The 21,603-nt window shown below is 43.9% G+C and overlaps 11 non-coding genes across 11 annotated transcripts; all 11 read left to right on the top strand.

Annotated features, from left to right (window-relative positions):
- The first annotated feature begins 1,458 nt into the window (after positions 1-1,458).
- On the top strand, positions 1,459-1,530 carry TRNAG-CCC (transfer RNA glycine (anticodon CCC)). The gene has a single exon. It is a non-coding gene; the product is annotated as a tRNA-Gly (tRNA).
- A 2,553-nt stretch (positions 1,531-4,083) lies between these two features.
- Positions 4,084-4,155, top strand: TRNAG-CCC (transfer RNA glycine (anticodon CCC)). The gene has a single exon. It is a non-coding gene; the product is annotated as a tRNA-Gly (tRNA).
- Positions 4,156-5,677: 1,522 nt separating this feature from the next.
- Positions 5,678-5,749, top strand: TRNAG-UCC (transfer RNA glycine (anticodon UCC)). Its single transcript has one exon. It is a non-coding gene; the product is annotated as a tRNA-Gly (tRNA).
- A 1,529-nt stretch (positions 5,750-7,278) lies between these two features.
- Positions 7,279-7,350, top strand: TRNAG-CCC (transfer RNA glycine (anticodon CCC)). The gene has a single exon. It is a non-coding gene; the product is annotated as a tRNA-Gly (tRNA).
- Positions 7,351-9,903: 2,553 nt separating this feature from the next.
- TRNAG-CCC (transfer RNA glycine (anticodon CCC)) lies at positions 9,904-9,975 on the top strand. The gene has a single exon. It is a non-coding gene; the product is annotated as a tRNA-Gly (tRNA).
- A 1,531-nt stretch (positions 9,976-11,506) lies between these two features.
- On the top strand, positions 11,507-11,578 carry TRNAG-CCC (transfer RNA glycine (anticodon CCC)). The gene has a single exon. It is a non-coding gene; the product is annotated as a tRNA-Gly (tRNA).
- A 1,522-nt stretch (positions 11,579-13,100) lies between these two features.
- Positions 13,101-13,172, top strand: TRNAG-UCC (transfer RNA glycine (anticodon UCC)). The gene has a single exon. It is a non-coding gene; the product is annotated as a tRNA-Gly (tRNA).
- A 1,529-nt stretch (positions 13,173-14,701) lies between these two features.
- TRNAG-CCC (transfer RNA glycine (anticodon CCC)) lies at positions 14,702-14,773 on the top strand. Its single transcript has one exon. It is a non-coding gene; the product is annotated as a tRNA-Gly (tRNA).
- A 2,553-nt stretch (positions 14,774-17,326) lies between these two features.
- TRNAG-CCC (transfer RNA glycine (anticodon CCC)) lies at positions 17,327-17,398 on the top strand. Its single transcript has one exon. It is a non-coding gene; the product is annotated as a tRNA-Gly (tRNA).
- Positions 17,399-18,920: 1,522 nt separating this feature from the next.
- On the top strand, positions 18,921-18,992 carry TRNAG-UCC (transfer RNA glycine (anticodon UCC)). Its single transcript has one exon. It is a non-coding gene; the product is annotated as a tRNA-Gly (tRNA).
- Positions 18,993-20,521: 1,529 nt separating this feature from the next.
- On the top strand, positions 20,522-20,593 carry TRNAG-CCC (transfer RNA glycine (anticodon CCC)). The gene has a single exon. It is a non-coding gene; the product is annotated as a tRNA-Gly (tRNA).
- The last annotated feature ends 1,010 nt before the right edge of the window (positions 20,594-21,603 follow it).

Genomic DNA, 21,603 nt, shown 5'->3' with positions numbered 1-21,603 from the left:
AAGAGGTTAATCAGCCATTATATAAAAAATAAACAAATATGTAGGCAAGCATTTCGATCGCCCCTTCTGCTATATTCATTGTCCTAATATATGATAAGTTTCATAAAGCAGAGTCACCACTCACATGTACTGGTAAAAAAATATGTTACAGTGGGCAGACAATGAAAGGGCTGAGGCCCGACCAGACATTTTAACTCCAGCATCTCTATGTTAAAAAGCATTTCCTAGGCAATATTTAGCCTCTGAAAAAAATATGCAAGATCCAGCAATAAATCTGGCAAAAGTACCCAACATTTTGTGCATACTTGTGCCCTCACCTGAATGTAGCACCACCTTGTAGCCGTCGGAGGTAACTGCAGCTCACAAAATGTTTCATCAGAGGGCAAGTTTAGAGGAATCCAAAAGGCAGATGTCCATGGAAAGAGCCTCCGACTGCAGCAGGAAGTTTAGATGCTTCAAATTTGCATAGCTTCCAGTCCAACGTCCTCTCATGTACCGAACGCTCCCAAACGCTCTAAAGCCTTATACCGGCAAGCCCTCACCGGGTAGATCTCTGGCTCCCAGGTAAAGCCAAATACTGAGCATGCAAGCACTAGGATCACAGAGAGAGAGAGAGACAGAGAGCGTCGGAGAGCTGTTGTCTTGTTAAAGGCCTGAAACGGCTAGTGAATAAGAGGGTCTGGACTTTCAGTTGTGACTGATTGTGAGAGGGGAAGATAAAGATTTTCTGCACCCAGCATGCCTTGCGATATACTTAGGCAAATGAGGTGAGAGCCCGACCAATCCCACGTCACTTCTCTGAATGCCTCCTCATCTGCATAAACAGAACACTTTCACAAAGGAGCAGAGTGGCGCAGCGGAAGCGTGCTGGGCCCATAACCCAGAGGTCGATGGATCGAAACCATCCTCTGCTAATTTTGCTTGATTTTCCTTCCAAGGACCAAGCTGTCATTTCCACATAGCCAGAAAGGAAAAGTGCAAGCTTGTACCAGCTATGTGAGAAAAGACTTCTCAACTATTCGTGTCTGTGTAATACAAGAGTGATCGTGAAAGGTACAACCCTGTACTTTGAAAGTAAAGACACACAATTATAACCATAAATGACTGGTGGGAGCTTCACACAACTTTCTGGGCATGCTTTGAATTTCATTCTTCCCTTTTTGTTCTGCTCTTATCTATCTCCTGGGCATTTCATGGAATGTTCTCTTTCTCTTCCCTGCTTTGCTTCCCATGCTGCCTATATATGCTCATTTCTACTATTTGTACTGTTGCTTTTCATTTCTTCTCTTCTGCACAACTTTGTCCTTGGTTTCAATCCCCAGTTCCTTACCCTCTGCAAAAAACGTTCTACTGCTTCTCATGTTGGTATCTAAACCAAATGCACCATTGAAGCTGGTGCAAGATAGTCATTGATTTCTGCAACGTAATATTTAGAACCGAGAGCTAACACATCAGAGGGCGTTGGTGGTATAGTGGTGAGCATAGCTGCTTCCCAAGCAGTTGACCCGGGTTCGATTCCCGGCCAACGCACTGAAAATACTTATATATTCTGCAAGCAGGATATATTGTAATGCAACATGTCACAAAATGGAAATTTCACGAACAGATTAATCAGCCATATATAAAAAAATAAACAAATACGTGGGCAAACATCTCAATCGCACCTTCTGCTACATACATTGTCCTAATATATGATAAGTTTCATAAAGCAGAGTCACAACACACATGTGCTGGTAATAAATTTGTTACAGTGGGCAAACAATGGAAGGGCTGAGGCCCGACCAGACATTGTAACTCCAGCATCTCTATGTTAAAAAGCATTTCTAGGCAATATCTAGCCTCTGAAAAAATATGCAAGATCCACCGATAAATCTGGCAAAAGTCCCTAACATTTTGTGCATACTTGTGCTCTCACCTGAATGTAGCGCCACCTTGTAGCTGTCGAAGGAAACTGCTGCTCACGAAATGTTTTATCAGAAGGCAAGTTGAGAGGAATCCAAGAGTCAGATGTCCATGGAAAGAACCACTCACTGAAGCAGGAATGTTGGAGGCTTCATATTCGCATAGTTTCCTGTCCAACGTCCACTCACGTCCCGAATGCTCCCAAACGCTCAAAATCCTCACACCGGGCAAGCCCTCACCGGGTATATCTCTGGCTCCAAGGTAAAGCCAAATCCTGAGCATGCTAGTGCTAGGATCACAGAGCGAGAGAGAGATGGTTCAAGAGCTACTGTCTTGATAAAGGCCTGAAACGGCTAGTGCCTAAGAGTGTCTGACTTTCAGTTATGACTGATTGTGAGAGGGGAAGATGAAGTTTTTCAGCACCCAGCATGCCTTGGGATATACTTATGCAAATGAGGTGAGAGCCAGACCAATCCCATGCTACTCTGCCTAATGCTCCTTATCTGCATAAAAAGAACACTTTCACAACAGAGCAAAGTGGCGCAGCGGAAGCGTGCTGGGCCCATAACCCAGAGGTCGATGGATCGAAACCATCCTCTGCTAATTTTGCTTGATTTTACTTCCAAGGACCAAGCTGTCATTTCCACGCTACCAGCAAGGAAAAGCGCAAGCTTGTGTCAGCTATGTGAGAAAAGACTTCTCAACTATCTGTGTCTGCTGAAATACAAGAGAGGGATCGTCAAAAGCTCCACACTGTACTTTGAAAGTAAAGGCACACAATAATAAGCATGAATGACTGGTGGGACCTTCAAACACTTTTATGTGGAGGCTTTGAATTTCATTCTTCCCTTTTTTGTTCTGCTCTTATCTATCTCCTGGGCATTTCATGGAATGTTCGACCAGACATTTTAACTCCAGCATCTCTATGTTAAAAAGCATTTCCTAGGCAATATTTAGCCTCTGAAAAAAATATGCAAGATCCAGCAATAAATCTGGCAAAAGTCCCCAACATTTTGTGCATACTTGTGCCCTCACCTGAATGTAGCACCACCTTGTAGCCGTCGGAGGTAACTGCAGCTCACAAAATGTTTCATCAGAGGGCAAGTTTAGAGGAATCCAAAAGGCAGATGTCCATGGAAAGAGCCTCCGACTGCAGCAGGAAGTTTGGATGCTTCAAATTTGCATAGCTTCCAGTCCAACGTCCTCTCATGTACCGAATGCTCCCAAACGCTCTAAAGCCTTATACCCGGCAAGCCCTCACCGGGTAGATCTCTGGCTCCCAGGTAAAGCCAAATACTGAGCATGCAAGCACTAGGATCACAGAGAGAGAGAGAGGCAGAGAGCGTCGGAGAGCTGTTGTCTTGTTAAAGGCCTGAAACGGCTAGTGCCTAAGAGGGTCTGGACTTTCAGTTGTGACTGATTGTGAGAGGGGAAGATAAAGATTTTCTGCACCCAGCATGCCTTGCGATATACTTAGGCAAATGAGGTGAGAGCCCGACCAATCCCACGTCACTTCTCTGAATGCCTCCTCATCTGCATAAAGAGAACACTTTCACAAAGGAGCAGAGTGGCGCAGCGGAAGCGTGCTGGGCCCATAACCCAGAGGTCGATGGATCGAAACCATCCTCTGCTAATTTTGCTTGATTTTCCTTCCAAGGACCAAGCTGTCATTTCCACATAGCCAGAAAGGAAAAGTGCAAGCTTGTGCCAGCTATGTGAGAAAAGACTTCTCAACTATTCGTGTCTGTGTAATACAAGAGTGATCGTGAAAGGTACAACCCTGTACTTTGAAAGTAAAGACACACAATTATAACCATAAATGACTGACTGGTGGGAGCTTCACACAACTTTCTGGGCATGCTTTGAATTTCATTCTTCCCATTTTGTTCTGCTCTTATCTATCTCCTTGGCATTTCATGGAATGTTCTCTTTCTCTTCCCTGCTTTGCTTCCCATGCTGCCTATATATGCTCATTTCTACTATTTGTACTGTTGCTTTTCATTTCTTCTCTTCTGCACAACTTTGTCCTTGGTTTCAATCCCCAGTTCCTTACCCTCTGCAAAAAACGTTCTACTGCTTCTCATGTTGGTATCTAAACCAAATGCACCATTGAAGCTGGTGCAAGATAGTCATTGATTTCTGCAACGTAATATTTAGAACCGAGAGCTAACACATCAGAGGGCGTTGGTGGTATAGTGGTGAGCATAGCTGCTTCCCAAGCAGTTGACCTGGGTTCGATTCCCGGCCAACGCACTGAAAATACTTATATATTCTGCAAGCAGGATATATTGTAATGCAACATGTCACAAAATGGAAATTTCATGAACAGATTAATCAGCCATATATAAAAAAATAAACAAATACGTGGGCAAACATCTCAATCGCACCTTCTGCTACATACATTGTCCTAATATATGATAAGTTTCATAAAGCAGAGTCACAACACACATGTGCTGGTAATAAATTTGTTACAGTGGGCAAGCAATGGAAGGGCTGAGGCCCGACCAGACATTGTAACTCCAGCATCTCTATGTTAAAAAGCATTTCTAGGCAATATCTAGCCTCTGAAAAAATATGCAAGATCCACCGATAAATCTGGCAAAAGTCCCTAACATTTTGTGCATACTTGTGCTCTCACCTGAATGTAGCGCCACCTTGTAGCTGTCGAAGGAAACTGCTGCTCACAAAATGTTTTATCAGAAGGCAAGTTGAGAGGAATCCAAGAGTCAGATGTCCATGGAAAGAACCACTCACTGAAGCAGGAATGTTGGAGGCTTCATATTCGCATAGTTTCCTGTCCAACGTCCACTCACGTCCCGAACGCTCCCAAACGCTCAAAAGCCTCACACCGGGCAAGCCCTCACCGGGTATATCTCTGGCTCCAAGGTAAAGCCAAATCCTGAGCATGCTAGTGCTAGGATCACAGAGCGAGAGAGAGATGGTTCAAGAGCTACTGTCTTGATAAAGGCCTGAAACGGCTAGTGCCTAAGAGTGTCTGACTTTCAGTTATGACTGATTGTGAGAGGGGAAGATGAAGTTTTTCTGCACCCAGCATGCCTTGGGATATACTTATGCAAATGAGGTGAGAGCCAGACCAATCCCATGCTACTCTGCCTAATGCTCCTTATCTGCATAAAAAGAACACTTTCACAACGGAGCAGAGTGGCGCAGCGGAAGCGTGCTGGGCCCATAACCCAGAGGTCGATGGATCGAAACCATCCTCTGCTAATTTTGCTTGATTTTACTTCCAAGGACCAAGCTGTCATTTCCACGCTACCAGCAAGGAAAAGCGCAAGCTTGTGCCAGCTATGTGAGAAAAGACTTCTCAACTATCTGTGTCTGCTGAAATACAAGAGAGGGATCGTCAAAAGCTCCACACTGTACTTTGAAAGTAAAGGCACACAATAATAAGCATGAATGACTGGTGGGACCTTCAAACACTTTTATGTGGAGGCTTTGAATTTCATTCTTCCCTTTTTTGTTCTGCTCTTATCTATCTCCTGGGCATTTCATGGAATGTTCTCTATTTCTCTTCCCTGCTTTGCTTCCCATGCTGCCTCTATGTGTTCATATCTATTATTTGTATTGCTGCTTTCCATTCTTCTCTTCTGCACAGCTTTGTCCTTGGTTTCAATCCCAGTTCCTTACCTTCTACAAAAACTTTCTATTGCTTTTCATGTTGGTATCTAAACCAAATGCACCATTGAAGCTGGTGCATGATAGTCATTGAACTCAGGGTCCTAATGTTTAGAACCGAGAGCGCAAAGATCTGAGGGCGTTGGTGGTATAGTGGTGAGCATAGCTGCCTTCCAAGCAGTTGACCCGGGTTCGATTCCCGGCCAACGCAATACAAATACTTATATATTCTGCAAGCAGGATATATTTTAAAGCAACATTTCACAAAATGGTAATATAACTAAGAGGTTAATCAGCCATTATATAAAAAATAAACAAATATGTAGGCAAGCATTTCGATCGCCCCTTCTGCTATATTCATTGTCCTAATATATGATAAGTTTCATAAAGCAGAGTCACCACTCACATGTACTGGTAAAAAAATATGTTACAGTGGGCAGACAATGAAAGGGCTGAGGCCCGACCAGACATTTTAACTCCAGCATCTCTATGTTAAAAAGCATTTCCTAGGCAATATTTAGCCTCTGAAAAAAATATGCAAGATCCAGCAATAAATCTGGCAAAAGTACCCAACATTTTGTGCATACTTGTGCCCTCACCTGAATGTAGCACCACCTTGTAGCCGTCGGAGGTAACTGCAGCTCACAAAATGTTTCATCAGAGGGCAAGTTTAGAGGAATCCAAAAGGCAGATGTCCATGGAAAGAGCCTCCGACTGCAGCAGGAAGTTTGGATGCTTCAAATTTGCATAGCTTCCAGTCCAACGTCCTCTCATGTACCGAACGCTCCCAAACGCTCTAAAGCCTTATACCGGCAAGCCCTCACCGGGTAGATCTCTGGCTCCCAGGTAAAGCCAAATACTGAGCATGCAAGCACTAGGATCACAGAGAGAGAGAGAGACAGAGAGCGTCGGAGAGCTGTTGTCTTGTTAAAGGCCTGAAACGGCTAGTGAATAAGAGGGTCTGGACTTTCAGTTGTGACTGATTGTGAGAGGGGAAGATAAAGATTTTCTGCACCCAGCATGCCTTGCGATATACTTAGGCAAATGAGGTGAGAGCCCGACCAATCCCACGTCACTTCTCTGAATGCCTCCTCATCTGCATAAACAGAACACTTTCACAAAGGAGCAGAGTGGCGCAGCGGAAGCGTGCTGGGCCCATAACCCAGAGGTCGATGGATCGAAACCATCCTCTGCTAATTTTGCTTGATTTTCCTTCCAAGGACCAAGCTGTCATTTCCACATAGCCAGAAAGGAAAAGTGCAAGCTTGTACCAGCTATGTGAGAAAAGACTTCTCAACTATTCGTGTCTGTGTAATACAAGAGTGATCGTGAAAGGTACAACCCTGTACTTTGAAAGTAAAGACACACAATTATAACCATAAATGACTGGTGGGAGCTTCACACAACTTTCTGGGCATGCTTTGAATTTCATTCTTCCCTTTTTGTTCTGCTCTTATCTATCTCCTGGGCATTTCATGGAATGTTCTCTTTCTCTTCCCTGCTTTGCTTCCCATGCTGCCTATATATGCTCATTTCTACTATTTGTACTGTTGCTTTTCATTTCTTCTCTTCTGCACAACTTTGTCCTTGGTTTCAATCCCCAGTTCCTTACCCTCTGCAAAAAACGTTCTACTGCTTCTCATGTTGGTATCTAAACCAAATGCACCATTGAAGCTGGTGCAAGATAGTCATTGATTTCTGCAACGTAATATTTAGAACCGAGAGCTAACACATCAGAGGGCGTTGGTGGTATAGTGGTGAGCATAGCTGCTTCCCAAGCAGTTGACCCGGGTTCGATTCCCGGCCAACGCACTGAAAATACTTATATATTCTGCAAGCAGGATATATTGTAATGCAACATGTCACAAAATGGAAATTTCACGAACAGATTAATCAGCCATATATAAAAAAATAAACAAATACGTGGGCAAACATCTCAATCGCACCTTCTGCTACATACATTGTCCTAATATATGATAAGTTTCATAAAGCAGAGTCACAACACACATGTGCTGGTAATAAATTTGTTACAGTGGGCAAACAATGGAAGGGCTGAGGCCCGACCAGACATTGTAACTCCAGCATCTCTATGTTAAAAAGCATTTCTAGGCAATATCTAGCCTCTGAAAAAATATGCAAGATCCACCGATAAATCTGGCAAAAGTCCCTAACATTTTGTGCATACTTGTGCTCTCACCTGAATGTAGCGCCACCTTGTAGCTGTCGAAGGAAACTGCTGCTCACGAAATGTTTTATCAGAAGGCAAGTTGAGAGGAATCCAAGAGTCAGATGTCCATGGAAAGAACCACTCACTGAAGCAGGAATGTTGGAGGCTTCATATTCGCATAGTTTCCTGTCCAACGTCCACTCACGTCCCGAATGCTCCCAAACGCTCAAAATCCTCACACCGGGCAAGCCCTCACCGGGTATATCTCTGGCTCCAAGGTAAAGCCAAATCCTGAGCATGCTAGTGCTAGGATCACAGAGCGAGAGAGAGATGGTTCAAGAGCTACTGTCTTGATAAAGGCCTGAAACGGCTAGTGCCTAAGAGTGTCTGACTTTCAGTTATGACTGATTGTGAGAGGGGAAGATGAAGTTTTTCAGCACCCAGCATGCCTTGGGATATACTTATGCAAATGAGGTGAGAGCCAGACCAATCCCATGCTACTCTGCCTAATGCTCCTTATCTGCATAAAAAGAACACTTTCACAACAGAGCAAAGTGGCGCAGCGGAAGCGTGCTGGGCCCATAACCCAGAGGTCGATGGATCGAAACCATCCTCTGCTAATTTTGCTTGATTTTACTTCCAAGGACCAAGCTGTCATTTCCACGCTACCAGCAAGGAAAAGCGCAAGCTTGTGTCAGCTATGTGAGAAAAGACTTCTCAACTATCTGTGTCTGCTGAAATACAAGAGAGGGATCGTCAAAAGCTCCACACTGTACTTTGAAAGTAAAGGCACACAATAATAAGCATGAATGACTGGTGGGACCTTCAAACACTTTTATGTGGAGGCTTTGAATTTCATTCTTCCCTTTTTTGTTCTGCTCTTATCTATCTCCTGGGCATTTCATGGAATGTTCGACCAGACATTTTAACTCCAGCATCTCTATGTTAAAAAGCATTTCCTAGGCAATATTTAGCCTCTGAAAAAAATATGCAAGATCCAGCAATAAATCTGGCAAAAGTCCCCAACATTTTGTGCATACTTGTGCCCTCACCTGAATGTAGCACCACCTTGTAGCCGTCGGAGGTAACTGCAGCTCACAAAATGTTTCATCAGAGGGCAAGTTTAGAGGAATCCAAAAGGCAGATGTCCATGGAAAGAGCCTCCGACTGCAGCAGGAAGTTTGGATGCTTCAAATTTGCATAGCTTCCAGTCCAACGTCCTCTCATGTACCGAATGCTCCCAAACGCTCTAAAGCCTTATACCCGGCAAGCCCTCACCGGGTAGATCTCTGGCTCCCAGGTAAAGCCAAATACTGAGCATGCAAGCACTAGGATCACAGAGAGAGAGAGAGGCAGAGAGCGTCGGAGAGCTGTTGTCTTGTTAAAGGCCTGAAACGGCTAGTGCCTAAGAGGGTCTGGACTTTCAGTTGTGACTGATTGTGAGAGGGGAAGATAAAGATTTTCTGCACCCAGCATGCCTTGCGATATACTTAGGCAAATGAGGTGAGAGCCCGACCAATCCCACGTCACTTCTCTGAATGCCTCCTCATCTGCATAAAGAGAACACTTTCACAAAGGAGCAGAGTGGCGCAGCGGAAGCGTGCTGGGCCCATAACCCAGAGGTCGATGGATCGAAACCATCCTCTGCTAATTTTGCTTGATTTTCCTTCCAAGGACCAAGCTGTCATTTCCACATAGCCAGAAAGGAAAAGTGCAAGCTTGTGCCAGCTATGTGAGAAAAGACTTCTCAACTATTCGTGTCTGTGTAATACAAGAGTGATCGTGAAAGGTACAACCCTGTACTTTGAAAGTAAAGACACACAATTATAACCATAAATGACTGACTGGTGGGAGCTTCACACAACTTTCTGGGCATGCTTTGAATTTCATTCTTCCCATTTTGTTCTGCTCTTATCTATCTCCTTGGCATTTCATGGAATGTTCTCTTTCTCTTCCCTGCTTTGCTTCCCATGCTGCCTATATATGCTCATTTCTACTATTTGTACTGTTGCTTTTCATTTCTTCTCTTCTGCACAACTTTGTCCTTGGTTTCAATCCCCAGTTCCTTACCCTCTGCAAAAAACGTTCTACTGCTTCTCATGTTGGTATCTAAACCAAATGCACCATTGAAGCTGGTGCAAGATAGTCATTGATTTCTGCAACGTAATATTTAGAACCGAGAGCTAACACATCAGAGGGCGTTGGTGGTATAGTGGTGAGCATAGCTGCTTCCCAAGCAGTTGACCTGGGTTCGATTCCCGGCCAACGCACTGAAAATACTTATATATTCTGCAAGCAGGATATATTGTAATGCAACATGTCACAAAATGGAAATTTCATGAACAGATTAATCAGCCATATATAAAAAAATAAACAAATACGTGGGCAAACATCTCAATCGCACCTTCTGCTACATACATTGTCCTAATATATGATAAGTTTCATAAAGCAGAGTCACAACACACATGTGCTGGTAATAAATTTGTTACAGTGGGCAAGCAATGGAAGGGCTGAGGCCCGACCAGACATTGTAACTCCAGCATCTCTATGTTAAAAAGCATTTCTAGGCAATATCTAGCCTCTGAAAAAATATGCAAGATCCACCGATAAATCTGGCAAAAGTCCCTAACATTTTGTGCATACTTGTGCTCTCACCTGAATGTAGCGCCACCTTGTAGCTGTCGAAGGAAACTGCTGCTCACAAAATGTTTTATCAGAAGGCAAGTTGAGAGGAATCCAAGAGTCAGATGTCCATGGAAAGAACCACTCACTGAAGCAGGAATGTTGGAGGCTTCATATTCGCATAGTTTCCTGTCCAACGTCCACTCACGTCCCGAACGCTCCCAAACGCTCAAAAGCCTCACACCGGGCAAGCCCTCACCGGGTATATCTCTGGCTCCCAGGTAAAGCCAAATACTGAGCATGCAAGCACTAGGATCACAGAGAGAGAGAGAGACAGAGAGCGTCGGAGAGCTGTTGTCTTGTTAAAGGCCTGAAACGGCTAGTGCCTAAGAGGGTCTGGACTTTCAGTTGTGACTGATTGTGAGAGGGGAAGATAAAGATTTTCTGCACCCAGCATGCCTTGCGATATACTTAGGCAAATGAGGTGAGAGCCCGACCAATCCCACGTCACTTCTCTGAATGCCTCCTCATCTGCATAAAGAGAACACTTTCACAAAGGAGCAGAGTGGCGCAGCGGAAGCGTGCTGGGCCCATAACCCAGAGGTCGATGGATCGAAACCATCCTCTGCTAATTTTGCTTGATTTTCCTTCCAAGGACCAAGCTGTCATTTCCACATAGCCAGAAAGGAAAAGTGCAAGCTTGTGCCAGCTATGTGAGAAAAGACTTCTCAACTATTCGTGTCTGTGTAATACAAGAGTGATCGTGAAAGGTACAACCCTGTACTTTGAAAGTAAAGACACACAATTATAACCATAAATGACTGACTGATGGGAGCTTCACACAACTTTCTGGGCATGCTTTGAATTTCATTCTTCCCTTTTTGTTCTGCTCTTATCTATCTCCTGGGCATTTCATGGAATGTTCTCTTTCTCTTCCCTGCTTTGCTTCCCATGCTGCCTATATATGCTCATTTCTACTATTTGTACTGTTGCTTTTCATTTCTTCTCTTCTGCACAACTTTGTCCTTGGTTTCAATCCCCAGTTCCTTACCCTCTGCAAAAAATGTTCTACTGCTTCTCATGTTGGTATCTAAACCAAATGCACCATTGAAGCTGGTGCAAGATAGTCATTGATTTCTGCAACGTAATATTTAGAACCGAGAGCTAACACATCAGAGGGCGTTGGTGGTATAGTGGTGAGCATAGCTGCTTCCCAAGCAGTTGACCCGGGTTCGATTCCCGGCCAACGCACTGAAAATACTTATATATTCTGCAAGCAGGATATATTGTAATGCAACATGTCACAAAATGGAAATTTCACGAACAGATTAATCAGCCATATATAAAAAAATAAACAAATACGTGGGCAAACATCTCAATCGCACCTTCTGCTACATACATTGTCCTAATATATGATAAGTTTCATAAAGCAGAGTCACAACACACATGTGCTGGTAATAAATTTGTTACAGTGGGCAAACAATGGAAGGGCTGAGGCCCGACCAGACATTGTAACTCCAGCATCTCTATGTTAAAAAGCATTTCTAGGCAATATCTAGCCTCTGAAAAAATATGCAAGATCCACCGATAAATCTGGCAAAAGTCCCTAACATTTTGTGCATACTTGTGCTCTCACCTGAATGTAGCGCCACCTTGTAGCTGTCGAAGGAAACTGCTGCTCACAAAATGTTTTATCAGAAGGCAAGTTGAGAGGAATCCAAGAGTCAGATGTCCATGGAAAGAACCACTCACTGAAGCAGGAATGTTGGAGGCTTCATATTCGCATAGTTTCCTGTCCAACGTCCACTCACGTCCCGAACGCTCCCAAACGCTCAAAAGCCTCACACCGGGCAAGCCCTCACCGGGTATATCTCTGGCTCCAAGGTAAAGCCAAATCCTGAGCATGCTAGTGCTAGGATCACAGAGCGAGAGAGAGATGGTTCAAGAGCTACTGTCTTGATAAAGGCCTGAAACGGCTAGTGCCTAAGAGTGTCTGACTTTCAGTTATGACTGATTGTGAGAGGGGAAGATGAAGTTTTTCTGCACCCAGCATGCCTTGGGATATACTTATGCAAATGAGGTGAGAGCCAGACCAATCCCATGCTACTCTGCCTAATGCTCCTTATCTGCATAAAAAGAACACTTTCACAACAGAGCAAAGTGGTGCAGCGGAAGCGTGCTGGGCCCATAACCCAGAGGTCGATGGATCGAAACCATCCTCTGCTAATTTTGCTTGATTTTACTTCCAAGGACCAAGCTGTCATTTCCACGCTACCAGCAAGGAAAAGCGCAAGCTTGTGTCAGCTATGTGAGAAAAGACTTCTCAACTATCTGTGTCTGCTGAAATACAAGAGAGGGATCGTCAAAAGCTCCACACTGTACTTTGAAAGTAAAGGCACACAATAATAAGCATGAATGACTGGTGGGACCTTCAAACACTTTTATGTGGAGGCTTTGAATTTCATTCTTCCCTTTTTTGTTCTGCTCTTATCTATCTCCTGGGCATTTCATGGAATGTTCTCTATTTCTCTGCCCTGCTTTGCTTCCCATGCTGCCTCTATGTGTTCATATCTATTATTTGTATTGCTGCTTTCCATTCTTCTCTTCTGCACAGCTTTGTCCTTGGTTTCAATCCCAGTTCCTTACCTTCTACAAAAACTTTCTATTGCTTTTCATGTTGGTATCTAAACCAAATGCACCATTGAAGCTGGTGCATGATAGTCATTGAACTCAGGGTCCTAATGTTTAGAACCGAGAGCGCAAAGATCTGAGGGCGTTGGTGGTATAGTGGTGAGCATAGCTGCCTTCCAAGCAGTTGACCCGGGTTCGATTCCCGGCCAACGCAATACAAATACTTATATATTCTGCAAGCAGGATATATTTTAAAGCAACATTTCACAAAATGGTAATATAACTAAGAGGTTAATCAGCCATTATATAAAAAATAAACAAATATGTAGGCAAGCATTTCGATCGCCCCTTCTGCTATATTCATTGTCCTAATATATGATAAGTTTCATAAAGCAGAGTCACCACTCACATGTACTGGTAAAAAAATATGTTACAGTGGGCAGACAATGAAAGGGCTGAGGCCCGACCAGACATTTTAACTCCAGCATCTCTATGTTAAAAAGCATTTCCTAGGCAATATTTAGCCTCTGAAAAAAATATGCAAGATCCAGCAATAAATCTGGCAAAAGTACCCAACATTTTGTGCATACTTGTGCCCTCACCTGAATGTAGCACCACCTTGTAGCCGTCGGAGGTAACTGCAGCTCACAAAATGTTTCATCAGAGGGCAAGTTTAGAGGAATCCAAAAGGCAGATGTCCATGGAAAGAGCCTCCGACTGCAGCAGGAAGTTTAGATGCTTCAAATTTGCATAGCTTCCAGTCCAACGTCCTCTCATGTACCGAACGCTCCCAAACGCTCTAAAGCCTTATACCGGCAAGCCCTCACCGGGTAGATCTCTGGCTCCCAGGTAAAGCCAAATACTGAGCATGCAAGCACTAGGATCACAGAGAGAGAGAGAGACAGAGAGCGTCGGAGAGCTGTTGTCTTGTTAAAGGCCTGAAACGGCTAGTGAATAAGAGGGTCTGGACTTTCAGTTGTGACTGATTGTGAGAGGGGAAGATAAAGATTTTCTGCACCCAGCATGCCTTGCGATATACTTAGGCAAATGAGGTGAGAGCCCGACCAATCCCACGTCACTTCTCTGAATGCCTCCTCATCTGCATAAACAGAACACTTTCACAAAGGAGCAGAGTGGCGCAGCGGAAGCGTGCTGGGCCCATAACCCAGAGGTCGATGGATCGAAACCATCCTCTGCTAATTTTGCTTGATTTTCCTTCCAAGGACCAAGCTGTCATTTCCACATAGCCAGAAAGGAAAAGTGCAAGCTTGTACCAGCTATGTGAGAAAAGACTTCTCAACTATTCGTGTCTGTGTAATACAAGAGTGATCGTGAAAGGTACAACCCTGTACTTTGAAAGTAAAGACACACAATTATAACCATAAATGACTGGTGGGAGCTTCACACAACTTTCTGGGCATGCTTTGAATTTCATTCTTCCCTTTTTGTTCTGCTCTTATCTATCTCCTGGGCATTTCATGGAATGTTCTCTTTCTCTTCCCTGCTTTGCTTCCCATGCTGCCTATATATGCTCATTTCTACTATTTGTACTGTTGCTTTTCATTTCTTCTCTTCTGCACAACTTTGTCCTTGGTTTCAATCCCCAGTTCCTTACCCTCTGCAAAAAACGTTCTACTGCTTCTCATGTTGGTATCTAAACCAAATGCACCATTGAAGCTGGTGCAAGATAGTCATTGATTTCTGCAACGTAATATTTAGAACCGAGAGCTAACACATCAGAGGGCGTTGGTGGTATAGTGGTGAGCATAGCTGCTTCCCAAGCAGTTGACCCGGGTTCGATTCCCGGCCAACGCACTGAAAATACTTATATATTCTGCAAGCAGGATATATTGTAATGCAACATGTCACAAAATGGAAATTTCACGAACAGATTAATCAGCCATATATAAAAAAATAAACAAATACGTGGGCAAACATCTCAATCGCACCTTCTGCTACATACATTGTCCTAATATATGATAAGTTTCATAAAGCAGAGTCACAACACACATGTGCTGGTAATAAATTTGTTACAGTGGGCAAACAATGGAAGGGCTGAGGCCCGACCAGACATTGTAACTCCAGCATCTCTATGTTAAAAAGCATTTCTAGGCAATATCTAGCCTCTGAAAAAATATGCAAGATCCACCGATAAATCTGGCAAAAGTCCCTAACATTTTGTGCATACTTGTGCTCTCACCTGAATGTAGCGCCACCTTGTAGCTGTCGAAGGAAACTGCTGCTCACGAAATGTTTTATCAGAAGGCAAGTTGAGAGGAATCCAAGAGTCAGATGTCCATGGAAAGAACCACTCACTGAAGCAGGAATGTTGGAGGCTTCATATTCGCATAGTTTCCTGTCCAACGTCCACTCACGTCCCGAATGCTCCCAAACGCTCAAAATCCTCACACCGGGCAAGCCCTCACCGGGTATATCTCTGGCTCCAAGGTAAAGCCAAATCCTGAGCATGCTAGTGCTAGGATCACAGAGCGAGAGAGAGATGGTTCAAGAGCTACTGTCTTGATAAAGGCCTGAAACGGCTAGTGCCTAAGAGTGTCTGACTTTCAGTTATGACTGATTGTGAGAGGGGAAGATGAAGTTTTTCAGCACCCAGCATGCCTTGGGATATACTTATGCAAATGAGGTGAGAGCCAGACCAATCCCATGCTACTCTGCCTAATGCTCCTTATCTGCATAAAAAGAACACTTTCACAACAGAGCAAAGTGGCGCAGCGGAAGCGTGCTGGGCCCATAACCCAGAGGTCGATGGATCGAAACCATCCTCTGCTAATTTTGCTTGATTTTACTTCCAAGGACCAAGCTGTCATTTCCACGCTACCAGCAAGGAAAAGCGCAAGCTTGTGTCAGCTATGTGAGAAAAGACTTCTCAACTATCTGTGTCTGCTGAAATACAAGAGAGGGATCGTCAAAAGCTCCACACTGTACTTTGAAAGTAAAGGCACACAATAATAAGCATGAATGACTGGTGGGACCTTCAAACACTTTTATGTGGAGGCTTTGAATTTCATTCTTCCCTTTTTTGTTCTGCTCTTATCTATCTCCTGGGCATTTCATGGAATGTTCGACCAGACATTTTAACTCCAGCATCTCTATGTTAAAAAGCATTTCCTAGGCAATATTTAGCCTCTGAAAAAAATATGCAAGATCCAGCAATAAATCTGGCAAAAGTCCCCAACATTTTGTGCATACTTGTGCCCTCACCTGAATGTAGCACCACCTTGTAGCCGTCGGAGGTAACTGCAGCTCACAAAATGTTTCATCAGAGGGCAAGTTTAGAGGAATCCAAAAGGCAGATGTCCATGGAAAGAGCCTCCGACTGCAGCAGGAAGTTTGGATGCTTCAAATTTGCATAGCTTCCAGTCCAACGTCCTCTCATGTACCGAATGCTCCCAAACGCTCTAAAGCCTTATACCCGGCAAGCCCTCACCGGGTAGATCTCTGGCTCCCAGGTAAAGCCAAATACTGAGCATGCAAGCACTAGGATCACAGAGAGAGAGAGAGGCAGAGAGCGTCGGAGAGCTGTTGTCTTGTTAAAGGCCTGAAACGGCTAGTGCCTAAGAGGGTCTGGACTTTCAGTTGTGACTGATTGTGAGAGGGGAAGATAAAGATTTTCTGCACCCAGCATGCCTTGCGATATACTTAGGCAAATGAGGTGAGAGCCCGACCAATCCCACGTCACTTCTCTGAATGCCTCCTCATCTGCATAAAGAGAACACTTTCACAAAGGAGCAGAGTGGCGCAGCGGAAGCGTGCTGGGCCCATAACCCAGAGGTCGATGGATCGAAACCATCCTCTGCTAATTTTGCTTGATTTTCCTTCCAAGGACCAAGCTGTCATTTCCACATAGCCAGAAAGGAAAAGTGCAAGCTTGTGCCAGCTATGTGAGAAAAGACTTCTCAACTATTCGTGTCTGTGTAATACAAGAGTGATCGTGAAAGGTACAACCCTGTACTTTGAAAGTAAAGACACACAATTATAACCATAAATGACTGACTGGTGGGAGCTTCACACAACTTTCTGGGCATGCTTTGAATTTCATTCTTCCCATTTTGTTCTGCTCTTATCTATCTCCTTGGCATTTCATGGAATGTTCTCTTTCTCTTCCCTGCTTTGCTTCCCATGCTGCCTATATATGCTCATTTCTACTATTTGTACTGTTGCTTTTCATTTCTTCTCTTCTGCACAACTTTGTCCTTGGTTTCAATCCCCAGTTCCTTACCCTCTGCAAAAAACGTTCTACTGCTTCTCATGTTGGTATCTAAACCAAATGCACCATTGAAGCTGGTGCAAGATAGTCATTGATTTCTGCAACGTAATATTTAGAACCGAGAGCTAACACATCAGAGGGCGTTGGTGGTATAGTGGTGAGCATAGCTGCTTCCCAAGCAGTTGACCTGGGTTCGATTCCCGGCCAACGCACTGAAAATACTTATATATTCTGCAAGCAGGATATATTGTAATGCAACATGTCACAAAATGGAAATTTCACGAACAGATTAATCAGCCATATATAAAAAAATAAACAAATACGTGGGCAAACATCTCAATCGCACCTTCTGCTACATACATTGTCCTAATATATGATAAGTTTCATAAAGCAGAGTCACAACACACATGTGCTGGTAATAAATTTGTTACAGTGGGCAAACAATGGAAGGGCTGAGGCCCGACCAGACATTGTAACTCCAGCATCTCTATGTTAAAAAGCATTTCTAGGCAATATCTAGCCTCTGAAAAAATATGCAAGATCCACCGATAAATCTGGCAAAAGTCCCTAACATTTTGTGCATACTTGTGCTCTCACCTGAATGTAGCGCCACCTTGTAGCTGTCGAAGGAAACTGCTGCTCACAAAATGTTTTATCAGAAGGCAAGTTGAGAGGAATCCAAGAGTCAGATGTCCATGGAAAGAACCACTCACTGAAGCAGGAATGTTGGAGGCTTCATATTCGCATAGTTTCCTGTCCAACGTCCACTCACGTCCCGAACGCTCCCAAACGCTCAAAAGCCTCACACCGGGCAAGCCCTCACCGGGTATATCTCTGGCTCCAAGGTAAAGCCAAATCCTGAGCATGCTAGTGCTAGGATCACAGAGCGAGAGAGAGATGGTTCAAGAGCTACTGTCTTGATAAAGGCCTGAAACGGCTAGTGCCTAAGAGTGTCTGACTTTCAGTTATGACTGATTGTGAGAGGGGAAGATGAAGTTTTTCTGCACCCAGCATGCCTTGGGATATACTTATGCAAATGAGGTGAGAGCCAGACCAATCCCATGCTACTCTGCCTAATGCTCCTTATCTGCATAAAAAGAACACTTTCACAACAGAGCAAAGTGGTGCAGCGGAAGCGTGCTGGGCCCATAACCCAGAGGTCGATGGATCGAAACCATCCTCTGCTAATTTTGCTTGATTTTACTTCCAAGGACCAAGCTGTCATTTCCACGCTACCAGCAAGGAAAAGCGCAAGCTTGTGTCAGCTATGTGAGAAAAGACTTCTCAACTATCTGTGTCTGCTGAAATACAAGAGAGGGATCGTCAAAAGCTCCACACTGTACTTTGAAAGTAAAGGCACACAATAATAAGCATGAATGACTGGTGGGACCTTCAAACACTTTTATGTGGAGGCTTTGAATTTCATTCTTCCCTTTTTTGTTCTGCTCTTATCTATCTCCTGGGCATTTCATGGAATGTTCTCTATTTCTCTGCCCTGCTTTGCTTCCCATGCTGCCTCTATGTGTTCATATCTATTATTTGTATTGCTGCTTTCCATTCTTCTCTTCTGCACAGCTTTGTCCTTGGTTTCAATCCCAGTTCCTTACCTTCTACAAAAACTTTCTATTGCTTTTCATGTTGGTATCTAAACCAAATGCACCATTGAAGCTGGTGCATGATAGTCATTGAACTCAGGGTCCTAATGTTTAGAACCGAGAGCGCAAAGATCTGAGGGCGTTGGTGGTATAGTGGTGAGCATAGCTGCCTTCCAAGCAGTTGACCCGGGTTCGATTCCCGGCCAACGCAATACAAATACTTATATATTCTGCAAGCAGGATATATTTTAAAGCAACATTTCACAAAATGGTAATATAACTAAGAGGTTAATCAGCCATTATATAAAAAATAAACAAATATGTAGGCAAGCATTTCGATCGCCCCTTCTGCTATATTCATTGTCCTAATATATGATAAGTTTCATAAAGCAGAGTCACCACTCACATGTACTGGTAAAAAAATATGTTACAGTGGGCAGACAATGAAAGGGCTGAGGCCCGACCAGACATTTTAACTCCAGCATCTCTATGTTAAAAAGCATTTCCTAGGCAATATTTAGCCTCTGAAAAAAATATGCAAGATCCAGCAATAAATCTGGCAAAAGTACCCAACATTTTGTGCATACTTGTGCCCTCACCTGAATGTAGCACCACCTTGTAGCCGTCGGAGGTAACTGCAGCTCACAAAATGTTTCATCAGAGGGCAAGTTTAGAGGAATCCAAAAGGCAGATGTCCATGGAAAGAGCCTCCGACTGCAGCAGGAAGTTTAGATGCTTCAAATTTGCATAGCTTCCAGTCCAACGTCCTCTCATGTACCGAACGCTCCCAAACGCTCTAAAGCCTTATACCGGCAAGCCCTCACCGGGTAGATCTCTGGCTCCCAGGTAAAGCCAAATACTGAGCATGCAAGCACTAGGATCACAGAGAGAGAGAGAGACAGAGAGCGTCGGAGAGCTGTTGTCTTGTTAAAGGCCTGAAACGGCTAGTGAATAAGAGGGTCTGGACTTTCAGTTGTGACTGATTGTGAGAGGGGAAGATAAAGATTTTCTGCACCCAGCATGCCTTGCGATATACTTAGGCAAATGAGGTGAGAGCCCGACCAATCCCACGTCACTTCTCTGAATGCCTCCTCATCTGCATAAACAGAACACTTTCACAAAGGAGCAGAGTGGCGCAGCGGAAGCGTGCTGGGCCCATAACCCAGAGGTCGATGGATCGAAACCATCCTCTGCTAATTTTGCTTGATTTTCCTTCCAAGGACCAAGCTGTCATTTCCACATAGCCAGAAAGGAAAAGTGCAAGCTTGTACCAGCTATGTGAGAAAAGACTTCTCAACTATTCGTGTCTGTGTAATACAAGAGTGATCGTGAAAGGTACAACCCTGTACTTTGAAAGTAAAGACACACAATTATAACCATAAATGACTGGTGGGAGCTTCACACAACTTTCTGGGCATGCTTTGAATTTCATTCTTCCCTTTTTGTTCTGCTCTTATCTATCTCCTGGGCATTTCATGGAATGTTCTCTTTCTCTTCCCTGCTTTGCTTCCCATGCTGCCTATATATGCTCATTTCTACTATTTGTACTGTTGCTTTTCATTTCTTCTCTTCTGCACAACTTTGTCCTTGGTTTCAATCCCCAGTTCCTTACCCTCTGCAAAAAACGTTCTACTGCTTCTCATGTTGGTATCTAAACCAAATGCACCATTGAAGCTGGTGCAAGATAGTCATTGATTTCTGCAACGTAATATTTAGAACCGAGAGCTAACACATCAGAGGGCGTTGGTGGTATAGTGGTGAGCATAGCTGCTTCCCAAGCAGTTGACCCGGGTTCGATTCCCGGCCAACGCACTGAAAATACTTATATATTCTGCAAGCAGGATATATTGTAATGCAACATGTCACAAAATGGAAATTTCACGAACAGATTAATCAGCCATATATAAAAAAATAAACAAATACGTGGGCAAACATCTCAATCGCACCTTCTGCTACATACATTGTCCTAATATATGATAAGTTTCATAAAGCAGAGTCACAACACACATGTGCTGGTAATAAATTTGTTACAGTGGGCAAACAATGGAAGGGCTGAGGCCCGACCAGACATTGTAACTCCAGCATCTCTATGTTAAAAAGCATTTCTAGGCAATATCTAGCCTCTGAAAAAATATGCAAGATCCACCGATAAATCTGGCAAAAGTCCCTAACATTTTGTGCATACTTGTAGCTGTCGACCTGAATGCTAGCGCACCTGAAGATGTTGAAGAGAATGCTTGAGAGTGTATCCAAGAGTCAGATGGTGAGAGGAATCAAGAGTCATGATGTGGCTGGGAGGCTTTATAGCAGGAATGTTGGAGGCTTCATATTCGCATAGTTTCCTGTCCAACGTCCACTCACGTCCCGAATGCTCCCAAACGCTCAAAATCCTCACACCGGGCAAGCCCTCACCGGGTATATCTCTGGCTCCAAGGTAAAGCCAAATCCTGAGCATGCTAGTGCTAGGATCACAGAGCGAGAGAGAGATGGTTCAAGAGCTACTGTCTTGATAAAGGCCTGAAACGGCTAGTGCCTAAGAGTGTCTGACTTTCAGTTATGACTGATTGTGAGAGGGGAAGATGAAGTTTTTCAGCACCCAGCATGCCTTGGGATATACTTATGCAAATGAGGTGAGAGCCAGACCAATCCCATGCTACTCTGCCTAATGCTCCTTATCTGCATAAAAAGAACACTTTCACAACAGAGCAAAGTGGCGCAGCGGAAGCGTGCTGGGCCCATAACCCAGAGGTCGATGGATCGAAACCATCCTCTGCTAATTTTGCTTGATTTTACTTCCAAGGACCAAGCTGTCATTTCCACGC

This window comes from Lissotriton vulgaris, chromosome 9 (assembly GCF_964263255.1).
Source record: "Lissotriton vulgaris chromosome 9, aLisVul1.2, whole genome shotgun sequence".
Classification (NCBI taxonomy): Eukaryota; Metazoa; Chordata; class Amphibia; order Caudata; family Salamandridae; genus Lissotriton; species Lissotriton vulgaris.
Note: the sequence above shows the minus strand (reverse complement) of the source record. Positions and strands in the feature narration are given on the sequence as shown.